We start from the raw sequence: 25,675 nt of genomic DNA on the forward strand, positions 1-25,675 counted from the left end.
CAGATTCCAGGGGTTCTGCAGGTGACCTATCAATGGGGCAGAGGTAAGAGGAAGGCTGAGACCTTTTGGTGCTGTGAAGGGCATAATGACCAGTGGGGGTGCTCTGGGCTGGAGGCAGAGTTACTGAATAAGAAAAGGGAGACCAAAGAGAAGCATGAAAAGACCTTAAAATAGCCATGTACCATCGTTTTTTTTTTCTCCTGAACTGAAAGAAGACATTTTAAGCAATAGCCAGCATCTCTATTTAGTAGACATTTGAGAACTCTGTGTCCAGAGAAATTCATAAGATCTGTATGTATCTCCAAACATGAAATATTTACCAAACTTATTTACTTAAAGTCACACGGAGAATAGATATCACTTTAACAATTTTTACAGAATTTACCTTGAGGATTGGAAAAGTTAAGTGGTTTGCTTAAAGTTATAATTAAGGAATGGTGAACAAAGGGCACCACAGCTTGCTCCATCGCCAGTTGAACAATAGATAACCCCATACCAGAACCACTACCATTGCCCAGGAAACCTGATGTGGTTGCCACCATTCCAGAATATATCATCTACTTCTTTTCCTTCTTTGCCAAATGAGCTTCTACTTCAAAGACTAGAGTGAGTGGGTCTTCTTGGTTGAGCCTAGGTCATGTGCCCATCCTCTCACTACTGTGAAAGCAAGAAAAGCAATGATTGGAGACTTTTAACACTTCTAATAGCTGTGAAAAGAAGAGAAGCAAAAAGCAAAGGAGAAAAGAAAAGATATAAGCATCTGAACGCAGAGTTCCAAAGAATAGCAAGGAGAGATAAGAAAGCCTTCCTCAGTGATCAATGCAAAGAAATAGAGAAAAACAACAGAATAGGAAAAACAAGAGATCTCTTCAAGAAAATTAGAGATTCCAAGGGAATATTTCATGCAAAGATGGGCTCGATAAAGGACAGAAATGGTATGGACCTAACAGAAGCAGAAGATATTAAGAAGATGTGGCAAGAATACACAGAAGAACTGTACAAAAAAGATTTTCATGACCAGGATAGTCACGATAATGTGATCACTGACCTAGAGCCAGACATCTTGGAATGTGAAGTCAAATGGGCCTTAGAAAGCATCACTAGGAACAAAGCTAGTGGAGGTGATGGAATTGCAGTTGAGCTATTTAAAATATTGAAAGATGATGCTGTGAAAGTGCTGCACTCAATATGCCAGCAAATCTGGAAAACTCAGCAGTGGCCACAGGACTGGAAAAGATCAGTTTTCATTCCAATCCCAAAGAAAGGGAATGCTAAAGAATGCTCAAACTACCACACAATTGCACTCATCTCACACGCGAGTAAAGTCATGCTCAAAATTCTCCAAGCCAGGCTTCAGCAATATGTGAACTGTGAACTCCCAGATGTTCAAGCAGGTTTTACAAAAGGCAGAGGCACCAGAGATCAAATTGCCAACATCCGCTGGATCATGGAGAAAGCAAGAGAGTTCCAGAAAAACATCTATTTCTGCTTCATTGACTACGCCAAAGCCTTTCACTGTGTGGATCACAATAAACTGTCGAAAATTCTGAAAGCGATGGGAATACCAGACCACCTGACATGCCTCTTGAGAAACCTGTATGCAGGTCAGGAAGCAACAGTCAGAACTGTACATGGAACAACAGACTGGTTCCAAATAGGAAAAGGAGTACGTCAAGGCTGTATATTGTCACCCTGCTTATTTAACTTATATGCAGAGTACATCATGAGGAACGCTGGGCTAGAAGAAGCACAAGCTGGAATCAAGATTGCCAGGAGAAATATCAATAACCTCAGATATGCAGATGACACTACCCTTATGGAAGAAAGTGAAGAGGAACTCAAAAGCCTCTTGATGAAAGTGAAAGAGGAGAGAGAAATGGTTGGCTTGAAGCTCAACATTCAGAAAACAAAGATCATGGCATCTGGTCCCATCACTTCATGGGAAATAGATGGAAAAACAGTGGAAACAGTGTCAGACTTTATTTTTTTGGGCTCCAAAATCACTGCGGATGCTGATTGCAGCCATGAAATTAAAAGATGTTTACTCCTTGGGAGGAAAGTTATGACCAACCTAGATAGTATATTAAAAAGCAGGGACATTACTTTGCCAACCAAGGTCCGTCTAGTCAAGGCTATGGTTTTTCCCGTGGTCATGTATGGATGTGAGAGTTGGACTATGAAGAAGGCTGATCGCTGAAGAATTGATGCTTTTGAACTGTGGTGCTGGAGAAGACTCTTGACAGTCCCTTGTACTGCAAGGAGATCCAACCAGTCCATTCTAGAGGAGATCAATCCTGGGTGTTCATTGGAGGGACTGATGCTACAGCTGAAACTGCAATACTTTGGCCACCTCATGCGATGAGTTGACTCACTGGAAAAGACCCTGATGCTGGGAAAGGTTGGGGGCGGGAGGAGAAGGGGATGACCAAGAATGAGATGGCTGGATGGCATCACCGAGTCTATGGACATGAGTTTGGGTGAACTCCGGGAGTTGGTGATGGACAGGGAAGCCTGGCGTGCTGTGATTCATGGGGTCGCGGAGAGTTGGACATGACTGAGCAACTGAACTGAACTGAATGAGAGGTCAGGAAGATTTCAGATTAAGTTCAGTTCAGTTCAGTGGCTCAGTCGTGTCTGACTCTCTGCGACCCCATGAATCACAGCACGCCAGGCCTCTCTGTCCATTACCAGCTCCTGGAGGTCACTCAAACTCATGTCCACAGAGTCGGTGATGCCATCCAGCCATCTCATTCTCTGTCGTCCCCGTCTCCTCCCACCCCCAATCCTTCCCAGAATCAGAGTCTTTTCCAGTGAGTCAACTCGTCGCATGAGGTGGCCAAAATATTGCAGTTTCAGCTTTAGCATCAGTCCTTCCAATGAACACTCAGGATTGATCTCCTTTAGAATGGATTGGTTGGATCTCCTTGCGGTACAAGGGACTCTCAAGAGTCTTCTCCAACACCACAGTTCAAAAGCATCAGTTCTTCGGCGATCAGCTTTCTTCACAGTCCAACTCTCACATCCATACATGACCACGGGAAAAACCATAGCCTTGACTAGACGGACCTTGTTTGGCAAAGTTTTTTCTGCTTTTTAATATACTATCTAGGTTGGTCATAACTTTCCTTCCAAAGAGGAAGTGTCTTTTAATTTCATGGCTGCAATCAGCATCTGCAGTGATTTTGGAGCCCAAAAAAATAAAGTCTGATACTGTTGAAATGGGAATACCAAACCACCTGACCTACCTCTTGGGAAACCTGTATGCAGGTCAGGAAGCAACAGTCAGAACTATACATGGAACAACAGACTGGTTCCAAATAGGAAAAGGAGTACGTCAAGGATGTATACTGTCACCTTGCTTATTTAACTTATATGCAGAGTACATCATGAGTAACGCTGGGCTAGAAGAAGCACAAGCTGGAATCAAGATTGCTGGGAGAAATATCAATAACCTCAGATATGCAGATGACACTATCCTTATGGCATAAAGTGAAGAGGAACTCAAAACCTCTTGATGAAAGTGAAAGAGGAGAGTGAAAAGGTTGGCTTGAAGCTCAACATTCAGAAAATAAAGATTTCAGATTATAGGCAACCAAATAATGCCAATATGCACTCTAACTACTGAAAAAACGACAACCTTAGTCCTTCAGTTGAACCAACCTCATTTCCAGTGCTCAACAGACACACATGGCTCAGTTCAGTTCAGTTCAGTTGCTCAGTCGTGTCCGACTCTCTGTGACCCCATGAACCACAGCACGCCAGGCCTCCCTGTCCATCACCAACTCCCGGAGTTCACAACTACTGGCTTCCATATTGGACAGTGAAGATAGAACCGTTCCATCATTGCAGAAACTCCCATTGGACAGTGTGACCCAGCAACACCTCTCATTGTAGTAATGTGCAAAATAAGGCCCCTGGAGGTTAATGGATTCACCAAGGTCACAGAGCCAGCTAATTTTCAATTAAAAACCAGATATCAAATTTCCTGACTCCCTTTTTATTGCTCTATCCATTACGGTTTAATGTCTTTCAACTTAAAGTTAAGTTTTTTCCACATTTCCCCAATTTGTCAAAAGCGTTTTTTATTCCAAATTCTATGGTTTATTGTGCTAATTTGAAAAACTGGGAAGCCTCAGTGAGAATCCAGCGGAGCCTGGATATATTTTCTGACTCTTCATCCTCGAATGAATTGTTGCATAGAACACTGAGAGAATAATTTTGAAGCTTAGCCAGTCATGGAAAAGGGACAAAACTCATGGACAAGCACGACACCAAAGGTTATAGGAGAGTTTCTGTGCATCTTCAGTGCTGCTTCTCTAGAGTTAGGACAAGAGTCGCAAAGAATCCGACATGACTGAGTGACTGTCACTCACTCATCTCCCCTAGATACTGAAATAGCCTTCTGTAGCTGATCCACTTCTGCCTTTGCCCAGTCATTCTTCTGCTCACTACTGTCCAGTGGTTTTCTAAGTCATCCATACTAAAAATCAAAGCCCAGACAATGGCCTACAAGCCCCTACATGTGTGGCCCACCCCCAGTTTTAACCTCATTTCCATCTAGTTACTCTCTCTCTGTCCCACAGCCCTTCTTGCTGATTCTTGAACATACAAGACACATTTCTGTCATTGAGAATGTTACTTTTACTTCTCTTTCATTATGCTCAAGATGTATCATTCGTCAGATGTTTCTACCACTTTAAATAAATAGCAACCTATCTTTCTCCCATGTCACCCCCGCTCCCATCTCTGGCTCTCCCTGTCTCCCTTGCTGTTTTATTTTTCTCCATAACACACCTCCATCCGACATTCTGAGTATCTATCTGCTTATTTGTCCATTATTTATCTCCTCTCACAAGCATATAGGATCCTTGTGTCCAGATTTAATCTATTTTGTTCTAGATAAATGCCTGCTGATAAATGAGTGAATGTTAAGTAAGATAAGGAAGAGAGGGTAGAGTTTTAGGACTGTATACTTGAAGCAGAAATAACTCATAATCAGAAGGGAAAAAAGATTATAATAGGGGAAATGATGATAATGATGATAGTAACAACTATTATTTGCTGATTTTTTTACTAGACAATGTCATTGTTTGCAGTGCTTCATTTAATTCTCCCTCAACCACCAAATGCAGGCCCTATTATTATCTCAGTTTAATGGCTACAGAAACAGAAACTTTAGAGATTTGGATAACTTGCCTAAAGAAGAACAGTTGGTAAATGTAAAAGCTATGAACTTTAACTCATATCTGTCTCCAGAGTCTATACTGCAAACAGTCTAACATCTCAAAGATGTATTCAATTCTGTGTTAGGGTCTGCCAAAACAAAATGACACACAACAAAACAAAAAGATTGCCTAGTGCAAAGTCCAAGATTAAAACCAGATCCATAGAGTTAAAAGTTACAGGCCTCTATTATAATGCTATCCTATAATCTTGCTTTGGCAAGTAATAATAATTAGAGGCAAAAATACAAGCAAACAGAAAGTCAACTAATATACAAATATATATATATATATGTAAAGTAACTCTCTAGACTTGAATTATTTAATTCTCAGTCTGTTTTGCTATATATTAAGATCTTAGTAAACTGGTATTTTTTAAAACTTGTCCTCATTAATAACACCCAAGTTTGCCTTATTTTTCTCCCATATTCAGTTTGTTCATGAAATATGTCAATTTGACTTCTGACTCAGTTGAAGTCCGTAAGTAATGCCCCTTTATGATTGCCCCTTAAGTGAGAGATGTTGTTATCTATAAGTGGCTTCACACTGAGAAGGTTAGTGTGATAAATCTAAAGGGGCAATTATTTTAATAAAATACTTTATGCTTAGTAGAATAGTGGTTTTTAATATTAAATGCTACTGGTGAGATGGAACAAGATGAACAGTTTCATGCAATATTACTGTAAACATAAATTGATAATAATTTATCTGAAAGCAGTGTCAAAATGTTCTTACCTTTTAATCTAATAATTCTACTTCAACTCTAGTCTGAGAATAAGTGTGAAATAGAAAAGATACATAAATAAACTCTACTATAACTGATTGATTAGAAAAAATATTAGCAACATTCTTACCTTTTGGTAACAGGAGAATGGCTAAGTAATTATAGGCATAACTTGTTTTATTGCACTTCCCTTTATGTGCTTCAAACATATTGTATCTTTTTTACAAATCGAAGCTTTTTGTAAACTTGCATTGAGCAAATCCACAGGTGCTGTTTTTCCGAGAGTGATTGCTCACTTAGTATCTCCCCATCACATTTTAGTAATTCTTGCGATATTTCAAACTTATTCATCATTATTATATTTGTTATGGCGATATATGCTAGTGTTCTTTAATGTTACTATTGTAATTGTCTCGGGGCACCACAAACAGCACCTATATAAGACAACAAATGTAACTGATAAATGTAATGTGTGTTCTGAGTCCTCCATCAGCCATTACCTCCTCTCTCCTTCTCTCAGTCCTCTCTATGCCCTCCCTGTATTCTTGTGAGGGAAGTCTGGTGTATTGCAGTCCCTGGGGTCGCAAAGAGTTAGACACAACAGAGCAACTGAACTGAACTGAACTGAATAACCCTACAATGGCCCCTAGATGTTCAAGTGAAGGGAAGAGTCACACATCACTCATTTTAAATCAAAGCCTAGAAATTCTAGTGAAGAAGACATGTCAAAAGCCAAGGTAGGCTAATAGCTAAGCCTCTTATACCAAACAGCCAAGCTGTGAAGGCAAAGTCAAAGTTCTTAAAGGAAATTAAAATTGCTACTCCAGTGAAGACACAAATGATAATAAAGCAAAGTAGCCTTATGGTGGTGGTGGTGGTTTAGTCACTGTCATGTCCGACTTGTGACGCTATGGACCATAGCCTGCAAGGCTCCTCTGTCCATGGGATTCTCCAGGTAAGAATACTGGAGTGGTTGTCATTTCCTTCTCCAGGGTATCTTCCCAACCCAGGAATTGAACCCAGGTCTCCTGCATTGCAGGCAGATGGTGGGTATGGAAAAAGGTTTAGCTTTCTGGATAGAAGTCAAACCAGCCACCACCTTCCCTTTCAGTTCAGTTCAGTTCAGTTCAGTCGCTCAGTCGTGTCTGACTCTTTGCGACCCCATGAATCACAGCACGCCAGGCCTCCCTGTCCATCACCAACTCCCAGAGTTCACTCAAACTCATGTCCATCGAGTCGGTGATGCCATCCAGCTATCTCATTCTCTGTCGTCCCCTTCTCCTCCTGCCCCCAATCCTTCCCAGCATCAGTCTTCCCTTTAGCCAAAGTCTAATCCAGAGTCAGACACGACTGAGCGACTGAACTGAACTGAACTGAATCCAGAGCAAGGCTCTAACTCTCATCACTTCTAAGAAGGCTGTGAGAGGTGAGGAAACTCTGGAAGAAAAATTTAAAGCTGTCAGAGATGACTCATGAGAGTTAAGGAAACAAGCTGTCTCTGTAACATATAGGTGCCAGGTGAAACAGCAAGTGCTGATGTAGAAGCTGCAGCAAGTTTTCCTGAAACTCAAGATAGTTAATGAAGTGGGCTACACTAAACAATAGATTTTCAATGAAGACGAAACGGCCTTCTATAGGAATATGTCATCTAGGACTTTCACAGGTAGGGAGGAAAAATTATTGCCTGGCTTCAAATGACAGGCTAACTTTCTTATTAGGAGCTAATGTTTCTAGTGATTATAAATTGAAGCTAAAGCTAACTGACTGTTCTGAAATCTTAGGATCCTTAAGAATTATGTAAATCTACTCTGCCTGTCCTCTATAAATGGAAAAACAAAGCCTGAATGACAGCATATTTGCTGACAACATGGTTTACTGAATATTTTAGGCTCACTGCTTAGACCTCCTGCTCAGAAAGATTCTTTTTGAAACATTGCTGTTCATTGACAATGTACATGGTCACCCCAGAAGCTCTGATGGAGGTTACAGTGAGATTAATGTTGTTTTCATGCCTGCTAATACAACATCCATACTGTAGCTAATAGATCAAAGAATAATTTTGATTTTAAGTATTATTTGAGAAATACATTTCATAAGGTCGTAGCTGTCAGAGATAGGGATCCCTGTAATGGATCTGGGCAAATCAATTGAAACCTTCTGGAAAGGATTCATCATTCTAGATGCCATTAAGAACACTCATGATTCATGTGAAGTCAAAATATCCATAATAAGAGTTTCAAATAAATTGATTCCAACTCTCATAGCTGACACTTTGAGAGTTTAAGGACTTGTGTGATTACCTTGGGACCACCCAAGTAATCTAAGATGATCCCTCCTTCTCACTGTTTTTAATCTTAGCCACATCTGCCATGTAAAGTAACATATTCACCGGTTCTAAATATTAATGCATGGACATCTTTGGGGGCCATTGTTATGGCAGCTATACTTTCCCATTCTGTGCAAATACAGACATACACTAAATGATCTCACGATATGTTTTTCATTTCCACACTATAAAGAAATTTTATAAGGCCACACTTTTAGCTAAAATATTTTGTCTTAAGCACTATCTGTAAGGGGAAGAGAGACTCCCCCTTTTTTTTCCACAGCCATGATTTATGGGAACACTAAGGGCTATATATTTCACAATCTTATTTCTGCTGCTGCTGCTAAGTCACTTCAGTCATGTCCAATTCTGTGTGACCCCCTAGACGGCAGCCCACCAGGCTCCCCTGTCCCTGGGATTCTCCAGGCAAGAATACTGGAGTGGGTTGCCATTTCCTTCTCCAATGCATGAAAGTGAAAAGTGAAAGTGAAGTTGCTCAGTTGTGTCTGACCCTTAGCAACCCCATGGACTGCAGCCTACCAGGCTCCTCTGTCCATAGGATTTTCCAGGCAAGAGTACTGGAGTGGGTTGCCATTTCCTTCTCCGATCTTATTTCTAGATATTATCAAATTAAACAAAAGATGAACCTTGTAGCCTTCTCCAAAATGAATGATAATGCCTTTGCTTTTGCCTCTTGAGGCAGATAGCCAGGAAATCTCTAATGATGGACAGATGAGGCTACTGCTCTCATTGCTGAGTGATGTTCACTCCAAATATCTCCCCTGTTATTTGTTGCAGAAGATTCACATCATGATACAGTACTCATTCTTTTTTAAAAAAGATTGTTTTAATAATACAAATATGCTATTTGAGATGATTAAAATCATTAATACCTTGACCCAATTACCCTTGGAAAATGGGGAAATGGTGGTGAGGGATAGGAAATATTCTGGAAAGAAGTACTGCCAGAGTGTAGTTGAGGTGCAGGTTGAGGGTCATCTAGGAACTCAAGGAAACTGATGGAAAGAGGGGTCTTTAAAAGATACACATCACAAATTCACTGTGCAGCCAGAGAAAGAGGGGGCTACTGGACATACTCACGTTGTGCCTCACTAAATTGCAAGAAGTCAGTGCAGTGACTGTTCCTAGGCATGAAATCCTCCTCATGGGGACTCTGCAAAGCATGAGACTGTATGAGCACCAGCAAAGCCAACAACTATATCAGTTCAGTTCAGTTTAGTCACTCAATCATGTCCAACTCTTTGTGATGCCATGGACTGTAGCACACCAGGTTCCCCTGTCCAACACCAAATCCCAGAGCTTGCTCAAACTCATGTCCATTGAGTCAGGGATGCCACCAAACCATCTCTTTCTCTGTTGCCCCCTTCTCCTCCTGCCTTCAATATTTCTCAGCATCAGGGTCTTTTCCAATGAGTTAGTCCTTCACATCAGTTGGCCAAAGTACTGGCCACTAATTCTGTGCTAGACACCAGGTTAGACTTAAGTAAGTTGCTCTTCCTCTCTGACACTCAATTTCTACAATTATATAAAATGGGACTAAAGTATACGAAGTACTATATGGATTATATGAGGTAATACGTGAGAAAATACTTTGAAAAATTAAATGTTTGGTACAACAGCAGGTGTTATATGTTTCCACCTCAGTATTATGTCCTTAAACTCACTGTAAATATAACAATATATGTTCCATGGTACAATGGCTTTTTATGGTCTTGAGAAACCATTATTACCACTAACCAGTCAGTTCAGTTCAGTTCAGTTCAGTTCAGTAGCTCAGTCGTGTCCGACTCTTTGCGACCCCATGAATTGCAGCATGCTAGGCCTCCCTGTCCATCACCAACTCCCGGAGTCTACCCAAACTCATGTCCATAGAGTTGGTGATGCCATCCAGCCATCTCATTCTCTGTCATCCCCTTCTCCTCCTGCCCACAACACACACCACCACCATCACACCCCCCCCCAACCCAGCATCACGGTCTTTTCCAGTGAGTCAGCTCTTCGCATAAGGTGGCCAAAGTACTGGAGTTTCAGCTTCAGCATCAGTCCTTCTAATGAACACCCAGGACTGATGTCCTTTAGAATGGACTGGTTGTATCTCCTTGCAGTCCAAGGGACTCTCAAGAGTCTTCTCCAACACCACAGTTCAAAAGCATCAATTCTTTGGCACTCAGCTTTCTTCATAGTCCAACTCTCACATCTATACATGACCACTGGAAAAACCATAGCCTTGACTAGATGGACCTTGGTTGGCAAAATAATGTCTCTGCTTTTTAATATGCTATCTAGGTTGGTCATAACTTTCCTTCCAAGGAGTAAGCGTCTTTTAATTTCATGGCTGCAATCAGCATCTAGTAGAAAACAGAAAAAAAGGACAAAAGGAAGAAAGGGAGGGAGATATGAATAGAAAAAAAGAGCAAAGAAAACTATAGGTATAATGGCATGCCTATTCTTTCCTTAAAGAAATGTGTATACAGAAAGGTTTAGTATAAAATCTACAGGCAGAAAAGTGGTATTCACATTTTCAAGGATGGTTTCACATTAGTTTATAGTTCTCAATACTATTTAGGTTAGTACTTTAAGCAGAAGTTCTTAGAATAGTCAAAAGTCTTCTGCAGAGTTGTCATGGGCCATATACAACATGATCTGGAGAAGGAAATGGCAACCCACTCCAGTATTCTTGCCTGGAAAATCACATCGACAGAGGAATACAGTCCATGTGGTTGCAAGAGTAGGACACAACTTAGCGACTAAACCACCATCACCAAACCATATACAATATGACGTCCAAATTTGTGGCACATCACATACACACACACACACCCTCATACACAAATATATAATTTTGGATGTGGCAATGTGAACCAGTGGAAAGAATGCTAGATGGAATACCAATTTGTTACTTCCTCAGACCACCTGACCTGCCTCTTGAGAAACCTGTATGCAGGTCAGGAAGCAACAGTCAGAACTGTACATGGAACAACAGACTGGTTCCAAATAGGAAAAGGAGTATGTCAAGGTTGTATATTGTCACCCTGCTTATTTAACTTCTATGCAGAGTACATCATGAGGAACGCTGGGCTGGAAGAAGCACAAGCTGGAATCAAGATTGCTGGGAGAAATATCAATAATCTCAGATATGCAGATGACACTACCCTTATGGGAGAAAGTGAAGAGGAACTCAAAAGCCTCTTGATGAAAGTGAAAGAGGAGAGAGAAATGGTTGGCTTGAAGCTCAACATTCAGAAAACAAAGATCATGGCATTTGGTCCCATCACTTCATGGGAAATAGATGGAAAAACAGTGGAAACAGTGTCAGACTTTATTTTTTGGGGCTCCAAAATCACTGCAGATGCTGATTGCAGCCATGAAATTAAAAGACGCTTACTCCTTGGGAGGAAAGTTATGACCAACCTAGACAGCATATTAAAAAGCAGAGACATTACTTTGCCAACCAAGGTCCGTCTAGTCAAGGCTATGGTTTTTCCCGTGGTCATGTATGGATGTGAGAGTTGGACTGTGAAGAAAGCTGATCGCCGGAGAATTGATGCTTTTGAACTGTGGTGTTGGAGAAGACTCTTGAGAGTCCCTTGGACTGCAAGGAGATCCAACCAGTTCATTCTAAAGGAGATCAGTCCTCGGTGTTCATTGGAGGTACTGATGCTGAAGCTGAAACTGCAATACTTTGGCCACCTCATGCGACGAGTTGACTCACTGGAAAAGACTCTGATGCTGGGGAAGGTTGGGGGCAGGAGGAGAAGGGGACGACAGAGAATGAGATGGCTGGATGGCATCACCGACTCTGTGGACATGAGTTTGAGTGAACTCCGGGAGTTGGTGATGGACAGAGAGGCCTGGTGTGTGTGATTCATGGGGTTGCGGGGAGTCGGACACGACTGAGTGACTGAACTGAACTGAACTGAACTTCCTCAGACAATAGATTTTTGTGTGTCCCTGGACTAGTCACTCAGTCTTTCTAGACTTCATCAATAAAACTGAGGGTTGGAATATCACCCTTAATTCTAAAACTGCATTAATTTCATGTCAAATCAATTTGTAAATTTAATTCATTTTTCAAAGCAAACAGTAACAACTCCCAAGGTAAATATTATGACTGTAACTGAACTTGAGCAAATAATGAGGAAATAATAGGCAATGAGAAAATAACAGACTTACACTATCCTTTCACATTTCCAGCTTTCTTGCCATCTTCAAGCCATCCTCAAAAGTGTAATAACTAGCAACATTTGAAAAAAATGGAATGAAGGCACCCATTCCTTCCTCTCACTATGATACCCACGATCTACCTCAGAGAGGTCCATCTTCATCTCCATTATGTCCTTATAGACTACATAGGACAAGGGTTTCTGATAATATCTAAAAATTTATCTCAGCTTTGCCAACACTAAAACCAATCTAAGCCACCCACTCGTTAATAATATATATTTTGAGCACCCCAAAATACCATGATTACCTCTCCTTTTCTCATAATTAGTATCTAATTCTTTTAGATTTTCGTGTAATATTGTTAGACTCCTACAATATTACACGAAAATCTAAAAGAATTAGATTCTTTTTTAACAACAGTAGCCAATATCTCCATTGTTTCATAACCCTCCACAGTGCTTCATGTATAGTAAAGATTGACTATTAACACACAAGTTAAAATAAATTCACTGATCAAATTGAATTGGTTAGAACAATGCAAATCTACTAGTTTTTTCTAATCCTTTCAGATTTGGCTGCAATTGCATATGCTAAGTTTCTCCAAGCCTGCCTTTGTGCTGTGCTTAGTCACTCAGTCGTGTCCCACTCTTTGCGAGACTGCCTTTGCTGAGTTATAATTCAGATTTCAAAGGGACACAAAATTTAATTAGATGCATATTATTTTCACATAGGCCTCTCATCTGGTACTTTTTGAATCAGCTTCAGCAATTTGTTGACTGTGATAACTGAATATGAATTACGATTCTTTTATATTTGAGTTTCTTATAAAGATAAGGATTGTTGAAAATTCCAAAGTGAACAGGTTCTCTTTTAAAATATATCCAGTAAGTGTTGCCTTCTTATCTAGATGTCTCAGAACTTGGAGGATAATGAAACTGGTTCACAGTGTGAGAACTGGCAGACACATCAAAATGGATTTGCTTTTACAAACGTGTGATGTGAGATTCCAGAAAGACAAACAGATATGAGACAAGTACTAGGAGACAGGAACTGTGCCTATTCAAGAGCAATGATAGTTTTGCCAGAAAAACAGGAAAAACAAACATTTGCAAGTCAGAAACAGATGCAGTGTAGACCTAGGAACAGACTTGAGAAAACTCCTGGCAGGTCAAGTGAGCTGGAGTCTCAGTATTGCAGACAGATTCTTTACCAGCTAAGTCACAAGCCCTAATATCATGTAAATGCTATGTAAATAGTTATAATGAAAATGCTATGTAAATAGTTTCCAAGGCACTATAAATTTAAATTTTGGTTTGGGGAACTTTCTGGAATATTTTTCAAATACTTTTGATCCAAGGTTGGTTGAATCCATGGATGCAGAATCTGCAGATACAGAGGCTGATGGCATTCCCTATCATACTCTCTGTTGTCAGTCATCCAAATCATAAAGTTGCCTAAATTAATGCCTTGCACAGAATTAAGTGCTCATCAAATGCTTTCTAATAAATACGAATGGATGAAATATATATTGTATATAAAATTCATATTTTAAAAGGTCATTTAAAATTAATTTTAAAATTAAAAATTAGATCTAGAAAATATCTTAAATCAAGTCTAGACTAACACCTGCACAGTTAGTTAGTAGCTATTGTTACTATTAATAGAACCCAGGTCTTCCACCACTTGAGCTTGTGCTTTTATGCATGCAATAATTACATTCAATATTGACAAAACAATGATCAATCATAAATATTAAAAATCATAATCATCTTGTCAAGTGTTCTTTCCACTGATTCCCTGGATCCTTTAATTCTCTTAGTTACATCAATCAAGTTGGAGGAAAAATTTATTGCATTTCTACTCTCTAGTGGACACTCATATATCTTTTGATTCCTACACCAACCCCACAATATAGCTTCTCTTTAACTTCAGTTTACAGGTTAGGAAGTGAAGTAAACTGCCTGAGGTCACAGTATCGAAGTTGTGGAGAAGGACACAAACTACACACAGATTCTATTCTCTTGCTATTGTCCTCTGCAGTACCACCTAGCCCTTTCACCATCGTTCATCCTTACGCAGGACATGCTCTGTGATTTCTCAGAAGAAATGTGTGCCTTTCTGGTTTTAAATAACTGACCCAACCAAATGTGTTATTACTCTTTATTGTCTATTGTCAGATCTAAGACCAGGTAAGAATTGTTAGTTGTTCTTGAAATTTCAACCAAAATCTCATAAGAAATTTAAACTCTCCATAGCAAGCTGGAAACTCTTTTAAATACCCTGTAAGATTTCCAGTGCAGCAACAAAATTCATTTACTGAGCATCAGATAAAAGTGTTAAATAAACATCTACCTAACAGACTCCAAAGCACACATCTGCCAAGCAGATGATTCAAGATCCATGAAGTCTCTCCCATTTGACTAGATGGCTCTTTTTTCTTGGTTAGTCTTCTAAAAACTTTCAAATTATTTCTCTAATATAACTATACATCAAAGTTTTTATGCAAGAGAAAACAACTTATTTTTATGAAATTACAACTTTGCATGTGTCAGCTCTTTTTATTAAAAACTGAAGTTTTACAGCCCATAGTGAGCACTAATAGTCTTTTCTATTTAATTCACATCTTATTGTTTGTGGGAAAGCCAATTAACCTTTCTAGGGAAATCATATTACAATTAACTCTTTAATAAGTAGTATAAGCTTTTCAACAATTTATTTTCCTTTTGAATGGCTATAAATTAATGACTAGAAATCTTTGACTAGAAATGAATGTAGCAAATTCACAACAAGGTTGAAATTCAAAAAAAGCTGCTTCCCCCTTCCCTTCAATAAAGAGAAATGATTTTGAATCCACATTTCACTTTTAAATGGGTTAATTTTAAAAATTCAGAGAAAGAGGGAATATGATCATTCCAACTGAATGAAGAGTGGAAGAGAAATAAGGTAATAATTTTGAATACTAAATCCTACACAAACAGTTGCCATTATCTTCCAAAACTGTATAATGTACTATCAATTTTCCTGTGTCTTTTACTGAATTATGAACTCAGTTCTGGTTTCTTCTTTTGCCTTAGTAGTCTGCACTTACTAATTTCCCTGTAGTAGTATCACTTCAATTTATGCAAATATAGTTGAACAACAACAGAAATATCAAGCAAATAGGAAACAATTCGTATTTTTCATCTCTTTCTCAGATAGGCAATATGGTGATGATGGGATTAGAGATGGATAGACACAGATTTGAAACTAGGCTCTGCCAACTGAAGAGAAGGATGACCTTGAGCAAGTTCTTGGTTTTTAGTCATTAAGTCTTGTCCAACTCTTCTGCGACCCCCTGGACTGTAGCCTCCCAGGCTCCACCATCCACGGGATTTCCCAGGCAAGGATACTGGAGTGGGTTGCCATTTCCTTCTCCAGGGGATATTCCCAACCCAGGGATGGAACTCCTGTCTCCTACATTGGCAGGCAGATTCTTTACCACTGAGCAACCAGGGAAGCCCAGGGAAATTCTTAACTTTTGTTAAATAACTGAAATGAGGTACATTAACTTGAGTTTTTCACATGTTAATGAAGCTTATTATAAGGTGAGAGTTAAATTGTATAAAACACCTGGCACATAACTGATACTCAATTGTTACTAGTTTTATTCCCTAATTTCTCATTTATATCTCTACGAACAGAAACATGTTTAAAAACTAAAAGCAGTGACTCTTAACTTATCAGACCATCTTTGTGAGTTCCCACCTTCTTTTTGGTGGCAAAAAAACAAAAAACTATATTACTTCTTAAATAAGCATTAAGAGCAGAAAAAAAGTTAAAAGATTGCATATTATGAAACAGAAGAGGTTAATATTTTATCTTTCTTAAATAGGGAATTTGTAAAAGAAAATTAAGGATAAACATTTTTGAAGCATTATCAAGAAACATATGAACATCAATGTTGTTGTAAGGTCAAAACGGCCCATGACGTTAAATAAAAGAACCCAGACGCCAAATAATGTAACAGGCTTTAATGGCCAGGTCCCCGGGCAGGATTTCCAGACCTAACAGGGTGAGGTCGGGGAAGTCCACGTGGAACAAAGGCAGGGAGCAACTTATATAACTTTAGGTAAGATTTGGAGTAGTGGTCTCTCTTAGGTCAGTTAGTCGAGGTGATGAGACAGGGTTGGTCGCTCAGGAGGTTAGGAGGGAGGATTGATTTCAGTCGAGAGCTGTTGCATCAGACTCTTCAGCGGTTTGGCGGGACTTTTTCCAGCCGGTGGGAACTGAAGAGGAGAAGAAGAAGCCAAGATGGCCACAGGGGTCCGGCCTTACAGCTGTGATGTTTGAATTCTCAGTGAAACATATTGCCTTCTGTGGAAGGTTTTTCCTGCACAGCCTCTGTGTTTTCATTAAGCAAGCCCCTTAAAAATAATGTTTTACACATCTAACCTCAAAACAATTTAGCATACAATCTCTTTATCTCATCCAGACTTGAAGGAAGAAATCTAGTAACTACCTGCAGACTAAGAAAATACACTAAAAACCATTTATTCCAGTCTGTCAAAGATGGTACCAAGATAGAACTTAAAGACAAACTTCACAGGCAGTCTTCCAACTTTTTAGGTGGGTTAGTTTTTTTAAGTTCTAAGATCTTAGTTCTTTCTATTGAATTAAAATCTACTTTACAATTATTTGTTCTAATTGACTCCACTTCTGTCCTGTGGAGCAATGCAGAATGTCGGGGTTCATCTTCCAGGTTATGGTAACTACCCTCTCTTTCCCTTGGAATATACCACTTGGGGATTTTTCTGGAGAACCACCCATCACGAAGATTCAGTACATTTAGTTCTGGTGTTGCTGATGGCTACTGTCTCTAGGGGTGGGTCTGTGATTTAAACATGGATTCACAGTACTCTTACGATCATAGTTATTAATAAAGGAATGAGCATGAGACCTAATTCACAACACAACTTTGAAATATTGAGCATGCTGCTGCTGCTGCTAAGTCACTTCAGTCGTGTCCGACTCTGTGCGACCCCATAGACGGCAGCCCACCAGGCTTCCCCGTCCCTGGGATTCTCCAGGCAAGAACACTGGAGTGGGTTGCCATTTCCTTCTCCAATGTGTGAAAGTGAAAAGTGAAAGTGAAGTCGCTCAGTCGTGTCCGACCAGTAGCGACCCCATGGACTGTAGCCCACCAGGCTCCTCCATCCATGGGATTTTCTAGGCAAGAGTACTGGAGTGGCTTGCCATTGCCTTCTCCGATTGAGCATGAGGTATACTCAAATAATTTCAGTAGACTTGAAGGTGTAGCTCCTCTGCCCACCATCTTGTCCAAAGGAATCAAGAGACTCTATGGAACGGGGCCAACAAAGAAAGAGGAAGTGTGGATAAAAAAGTGACTGGGTCTCAAAATATGTAGCCAAGTACAACTTTCAGTTATATAAACTGAAACGTTCCTTTTTTTTTCCCCCCTTAGGTTTGCTTAGGTTGGATTTACTGTCACCTGCAGCCAAAACAATCTTATTTGAAATACTCATATCAACATTCTATGTATATTTGAAGATTGCTGTTACTTTCTATTATCTTCTATTATTTAAGACAAACATTCTCAATTCCTTTCATTTCCATTCATTCTGAAAATTTTACCAACTCTCTTTCAATTTCCTTACTGTGCTGCTTAATACCTACTGAATAAAACACAAAAAGTTTGCTGTATACACAAACTGTATACAAAAGAAAAAAGGAAATTTTTAATGTGCTTTAGGGGAAGGACAATTTTCAAACAACCTAGAAATGCCATTTCATGTCAATTAATATGACAACTTCAAATGTGTTTGCTCATCAACAAGTTAGGTTTCCAAAGGGCCTCTACTTGGTAACATTTTATTAGCAACTAAAGATCACATATTTCAATCCAACTACATTTGCTTGCTAATATTCCATTATTGTACCTTTTTTACTAACTTAAAAAAAATCACTAATTAATTTAAGATTACACAGTTTTTGACTTAAGTATTTACCTGTGTACTATATGCATTTTTCATGCTATATTTGAAGTACATAAAAACAGCTAAGATATAGTCCCTTAATTTGAGGATTTTATATTTGCTGCATTATAACACGGAACTCATCATGATCACCATCACCATCATCAGCCACCAGACTCCCATTCATTTACTGAGTGTTTAAATATGACAGGATTGGTGCAAAATGCTTTGCAGATATGGTCTCATTCAATCCCCTTAACCTCATGACATGTTATTATTATCACTAATTTATAGACAAGAAAACTGAGGGAAAGGTAAGTTAGGGCATTGTGAACAAGTTTGGCTCTGTAACACTAATTGGGATACATGCAAACTATGTTCTGAAGAGAATACGGTGGAAGAAACAAGAACCTCTTGGTGGCAGCACTTCTTTTTTTAATTAAAGGAATGGTATTTTTTAATCTTTTCAAACTAGGAAAATAAATGAAGAAACAAGAAAAATAAACACATAAAATAAATACTTAGAATTTATACTGAAAATATGTTGCAAATATTTATGACAGTCAGAACTCTGGGGAAAGTCCTCTTCTTTCTCGGTCACCTAAGATGATGGGTGGGCCTAGCCCTGAACAGATTGTAAAAATAGCTTTTTACCTCTGATCTCTCTTTGCTATGCCCTTATACCTTACAGATTCATACCCTATTCATTTCTTACTCCTTAAGATGCCTGCATCCTTTTATTTTTCTTCTTTTATCCCTGAAACAAACTTTTCCCCAATATCTATCCTAAGGAAAGAATCCTAGTAATCTACATTTTGGACTGCATTTATGTCATGATTACAATTCCCAAGAGATATTAACCTTATTTCTGACAGTGAAATAAAAGTCTTTAAAGTGTTTTCAAGGGTCAGCCAGTAGATAAAGACTTTTTGGTGTAGAAAGAGATGTCCGGGAATGCCTCTGAAGTCACAATGCATAATCAAACCACAATACCCAGCAACTAAGCCCAGGGCTGATTACAGATGGCACCCACCCGCCTTCCTTCTTTCTGCTCTTTCTTCTTCCACACGGGTCTCATTTTCAAAGAGACTCTTGCTTCCATTCCCATGGACAGCCTTTTCCAAATCTCCTGCCAATGCTGTCGACAAAAAATAAAAATGAGAGAATTTTGTTTCATTACTTTACATTTTCCTACCTCCACTGTGATAGAGGTATTAATGAGCAATGACATTACCAAAAGGTATATAATGGGCAGGTAATTCACCAACTGAATAAAAAGATATGAAATAAATAACATCATTTACAATTATGATTTTGGAAAGAAAGCAATCAGGGCCTCAAGTTATTCATTACAGAACACCCTGGAGTGAGGAATATGTTAAAATTAGACAAAATACAAATTTAAATATACAAATGTAGTATCCCTCAACTAAATGTGTTTAAATTCTCTCTCATTCTAAAAAAAAAAAAACAAAAAAACAAATACACAAGCATACAGTTTTGGTCAGATAATTTCATCTTGTTTCTCCTTGACATTCCCTCTCCACAGGCAATATATTCAAATAGAATGCATGCTATGTGCTAAGTTGCTTCAGTCGTGTCCAACTCTTTGCTATCCTATGGACCGAGCCCACCAGGGTCCTCTGTCCATATAATTTTCTAGGCAAGAATACTGGAGTAGGTTGTGTACCCTCCTCCAGGGGATCTTCCCAACCCAGGGATCTCACAGGCAAATTCAAATAGAACAAAATAAAAGAGTCATTTGGGGGTAGTACATACAATGAATATCAATACCCTAACAATACCTGTCTCTGAAACTGAGTTTCCATTTGATGTTGTACTAATAGTAAGAATATAATGTTCCTTTAAAATGTCCAAAAGATTAATGTAAGACCTAAGGAAAATACTTTATATGTAAAAAAGAGATGTAATTTTAAACACTGTGTTACACCATGACCTGAAAATCTTAAGGAGGTTTTGCTATTTGAAGATTTCTCACCTGCTATGACACTTAGAGAAACCACAGACAAAACAACACAGGCATCAAGACGGGGGTGTAAACGTGTCCTGTCAAGCAAAGCACAGGTTTCTCACGATTTTGATGTGTTCTGTGTGCATATGCTGTTTTTCATTTGGCAAGCCTTTTTTTACGTCCCAGCAGACGGATAAGGAATAACAAGCATTCTTTGTTTGTCAGATTTTAGGTATTCCAGAAGATATTTTAAAGCTATGTGGATTCAGTTCATTCCATTCCAAGTTGAAAATATAACACCTTTAAAAAGATCTGCTCCCTTTGATCTATGGACCAATATTATGAAGGTCTTATCTGTCACTGGAGGATGGGCTATTGTTAATGGGACTGAAACAGTCAAATCTTGAGCTTTGTAATGGTTTCATAACCATGAAGCATAATGCTCCTCAGTCCTTCCCAGAGAAATGTGTTCAGAAAATGAACTTAATCTGGAAATTAGTCCTTCCTTCAGATTCCATAGTATTTAAAGCCTAGAACATGACCCAACACATAATAGGTGATCAGAAAATATTAATTGAAGTAGCCCATTCCTGCCTTGGAACAACCTGGGCAAAAAAAAAAAAAAAGTCATTAGACATCGAACAGAGCAAAAAAATGGAAAATGGAGACTAGAATCAGGGCAGAAATAATGCTCCTATAACCACTCAAGTCTGGGTTTCAAAAATTCCTTGTAAAGAGAAACTAACACTTCATGTAAGCACTCTATCGGGTAGCAGTTACAAGTCATGTTTGGCATGCTGTCAATGCATTTGTCCCTCTTGGAGCACCTCCCTACACAATGATGACTTATTAGAATGCTATTTGTCTCAAATATTTTTATATTTCAATATGCAAATTCATTACAAGACTATCAGTAAAGCTCACATGTGTCACATGAATTGTTCTCATGACCACTGAAACAGTACCGTAGAGCACACACGAGCCAAAGCTCTCTGTCATTGAATATGGAGGCATGACATTTTGCTCTTCCTACCTGACCTGACACTTGCTAATGCATTTCTTTACTCTATTGTGGTCTCATTTCCTGCTACTATTTCATTTTTTTAAGAACATTTAACCCACAATGGATGACAAAGATATCAAAGTATAAACGTGCCTGAGAGACTACAAAATTTCCAAAGTACATGATCATCCTGGGTATTAAAATATTCAAGTTTAATAACAGCTCTAGTCACTTCTAAGCAATGGCCAAGGAAAAAAGGGAAACAATAAGTAAACAATCATGGACTGATAAAAGTTATTTGATATTATAAAAGAAAGTATAAACATCATTTCAGCCTTAAGTTGACAAACACCAAAGAATCCACCTGCCAATGCAGGATCTGAGGGTTCAATCCCTGGGTTGAGAAGATACTCTAGAAGGAAGTGGCAACCCACTCCAGTATTCTTGCCTGGGAAATCCCAAGGACGGAGTAGCCTTGCAGGCTACAGTCCATGGGGTCGCAGAGTCAGACAAGAATTAGTGACTAAACAACAACAAGGAACAATAGTTTGAACAGACTATAACTGGAGACATAAAAATAATCCAAAATAATTGAAGAGAATAGAAGAATGATGTATGATTCTGGGAGTACAGCTACATAAGAACTGGGATAATACAACTCTGAGTGGCAATGATACAGTTAGTGCTTCAATTTTCACAACATATCTTATTCTTATCCTCCCAACACACACAGTGTTAAGACTTATAGTCTTAATTTCATAGCATGAGGTTCAAGACATCTCAGTAAATCCTAAATTAAAAAAATCCTTCACAAAACTGCATGAAACTTGACTAACAATGAGGCCTCTGGAAATGCTGGCTGACTCTTAGTCATAAATGTTATGTCCTGGTCATAAATGTTATATCCTAGTCATAAATGCTAATCCACTGAGTAGTATGGTAATTATTTCTTTTATGCGTCCCTTGGTAATTTTGAAATGCTAACTTTCATCATGTGCTTTCCAACATCAAATACCTTCCCACTCCCACTTTATTTTTTTCTGCATGATCAGGGCCCATGGCTTCACTCTTTCTATAGGTGAGCCCTAGTGCCCTAGGAATATATGAGTAGATTTGGAAGTCTCTCATGGGGCATGATTCTGTGACCCTCTATGTCACCTCCTCCAGTTATAGTCTGATAAGATTCCACCCAGTGGGGCTTAGTCGTCATGCAATTTTTTGTTATTCTCATATATACCATGCTATTTTTACCTCCTAAAATATCATACTTCTCTTGATGTGATGCCATTATTTCAGCCTTTTAAAAATATCTGAGAAAATCATTTATAGCCTGTGATTTATCCAGAGAGTTATACGCTTCACTAAAATTCACACTGAACAAAGTTGCACTTTTTAAAAAGCATTCTTCTAAAATCTCCTTCAGCTTCAATTTGGAATTTGGTAAAGGGGAGGGTTGAAAACAATCCACAGTGTAAAGTTTCTATTGCAAGAATAATTTTACTTCCGTTCAAAGACTTCAAACAAGTAGGACATGAACAAGACTGTTTTGAAACTGATGTGGGTAAGACTACATGAGTGTCTCCATCTACACATGATGAAAACAAAAGAAAATAAAGTTGAGTACAAACTGGGAATACTTCTTTTGAAACAAAACAGTTTCAACAAAAAGTTTGCAGTTCCTAAAAAGAAGTTGTTTAAAAGAGCTTAAAATCATCAAACAAGAGATGGGATTATTTGAAGATAAAACTCTCAGAGAAAAATATCTAGCACTAGTTGGTAACTCTCTTCACCATTGCTCTACTAGTATAGAATCAGACAGGGCTGTTTCACCCAGCTGGAGAAACTCACCAGAAAATACACCCATGGGTAAATAATGGTACTACTAATGTACTTTGTTGTTTAAGGTCACAGTTTTTCAGAAGCTCAAATAAATATATTCCATTTTTGAATAATACATCTCATCTATATGTAGAACATAATTTTTACTATTAGAATCATTTCATTTATGTAGTCAAATTTTTTAATGATTAAACATTTTTTTCTGTTTGGTAGTGTCTGGTCTTATTTTTGTAACACCATTTTTAAAAAATTTCTTCTGCTAATAGTGTTCATAACCTATATGCTGATACATAATTTTATATTTCTTGTAATTTTTTAATATTTTTGACAGTATTTTTAAAGTTCAATAAATGTCTTCTTATACTTGAATACAGTAAATGTTACATGTTACTGACACTTCAAAAATAAGACTTGTACATAGAAAACTATAAAACACTACTGAAAGCAATCAAAGAGGACACTAATAGATGGAGAAATATACCATGCTCATGGATTGGAAGAATAAATATTGTAAAAATGAGTATACTACCCAAAGTAATTTATACATTCAATGCAGTCCCTATCAAGCTACAAACGATCTTTTTCACAGAACTAGAACAAATAATCTCACAGTTTGTATGGAAATACAAAAAACCTCGAATAGCCAAAGCAATCTTGAGGAAGAAAAATGGAACTGGGGGAATTAACCTGCCAGACTTCAGGCTCTACTACAAAGCCACAGTCATCAAGACAGTATGGTACTGGCATAAAGACAGAAATATAGATCCATGGAACAAAATAGAAAGCCCAGAGATAAATCCACGCACCTATGGACACCTCATCTTTGACAAAGGAGGCAAGAATATAAAATGGAGAAAAGACAGTCTCTTTAACAAGTGGTGCTGGGAAAACTGGACAGCCACTTGTAAAAGAATGAAACTAGAACACTTCCTAACACCATACACCAAAATAAACTCAAAATGGATTAGAGAGCTAAATGTAAGACCAGAAACTATAAAACTCCTAGAGGAGAACGTAGGCAAAACACTCTCCGACATAAATCACAGCAGGATCCTCCATGACCCACCTCCCAGAATATTGGAAATAAAAGCAAAAATTAACAAATGGGACCTAATTAAGATCAAAAGCTTCTGCACAGCAAAGGAAACTATAAGCAAGGTGAAAAGACAGCCTTCAGAATGGGAGAAAATAATAGCAAATGAAGCAACTGATAAAGGATTAATCTCCAAAATATACAAGCAGCTCCTGCAGCTCAATTCCAGAAAAATAAATGACCCAATCAAAAAATGGGCCAAAGAACTAAACAGACATTTCTCCAAAGAAGACATACAGATGGCTAACAAACACAAGAAAAAATGCTCAACATCCCTCATAATCAGAGAGATGCAAATCAAAACCACAATGAGATACCATTTCACACCTGTCAGAATGGCTGCTATCCAAAAGTCTACATGCAATAAATGCTGGAGAGGATGTGGAGAGAAAGGAACCCTCTTACACTGTTGGTGGGAATGCAAACTAGTACAGCCACTATGGAGAACAGTGTGGAGATTCCTCAAAAAACTGGAAATAGAACTGCCATATGATCCAGTAATCGCACTCCTGGGCATACACACCGAGGAAACCAGAATTGAAAGAGACACATGTACTCCAATGTTCATCGCAGCACTGTTTATAATAGCCAGGACATGGAAGCAACCTAGATGTACATCTGCGGACGAATGGATAAGAAAGCTTTGGTACATATACACAATGGAGTATTATTCAGCCATTAAAAAGAATACATTTGAATCAGTTCTAATGAAGTGGATGAAACTGGAGCCTATTATACAGAGTGAAGTAAGCCAGAAAGAAAAACACCAATACAGCATACTAACGCATATATATGGAATTTAGAAAGATGCAAATGATAACCCTGTATACGAGACAGCAAAAGAGACACAGATGTATAGATCAGTCTTTGGGACTCTGTGGGAGAGGGTGAGGGTGGGATGATTTGGGAGAATGTCATTGAAACACGTATGTTGTCATATGTGAAATGAATCACTAGTTCAGGGTCAATGCATGTTACAGGATGCTCGGGGCTGGCATGCGGGGATGACCCAGAGGGAGGATAAAGGGAGGAGGGAGGAGGGAGGTGGGAGGGGGGTTCAGGAGGGGGAATTTATGTAAACCCGGGGTGAATTCATGTCAATGTATGGCAAAACCAACCAATATAATATTGTAAAATAATTTGCCTCCAATAAAAAATAAATTAATTACAAAAAAAATTAATTAATTAATTAAGGCCTTCTGAAAAAAAAATAAAAATAAATTCTAGACACTTTAAAAATAAAATGTCAGCATTAATATCCATACTTTCATATTAACACAGAATAAGTACTATCATTTTATTTTGACACTACAATCACTAGCAGTATATCCCTCCCTTT

This window comes from Moschus berezovskii, chromosome 18 (assembly GCF_049115385.1).
Source record: "Moschus berezovskii isolate FMDL1 chromosome 18, NW_MosBer_1.0, whole genome shotgun sequence".
In the NCBI taxonomy this organism is placed as follows: domain Eukaryota; kingdom Metazoa; phylum Chordata; class Mammalia; order Artiodactyla; family Moschidae; genus Moschus; species Moschus berezovskii.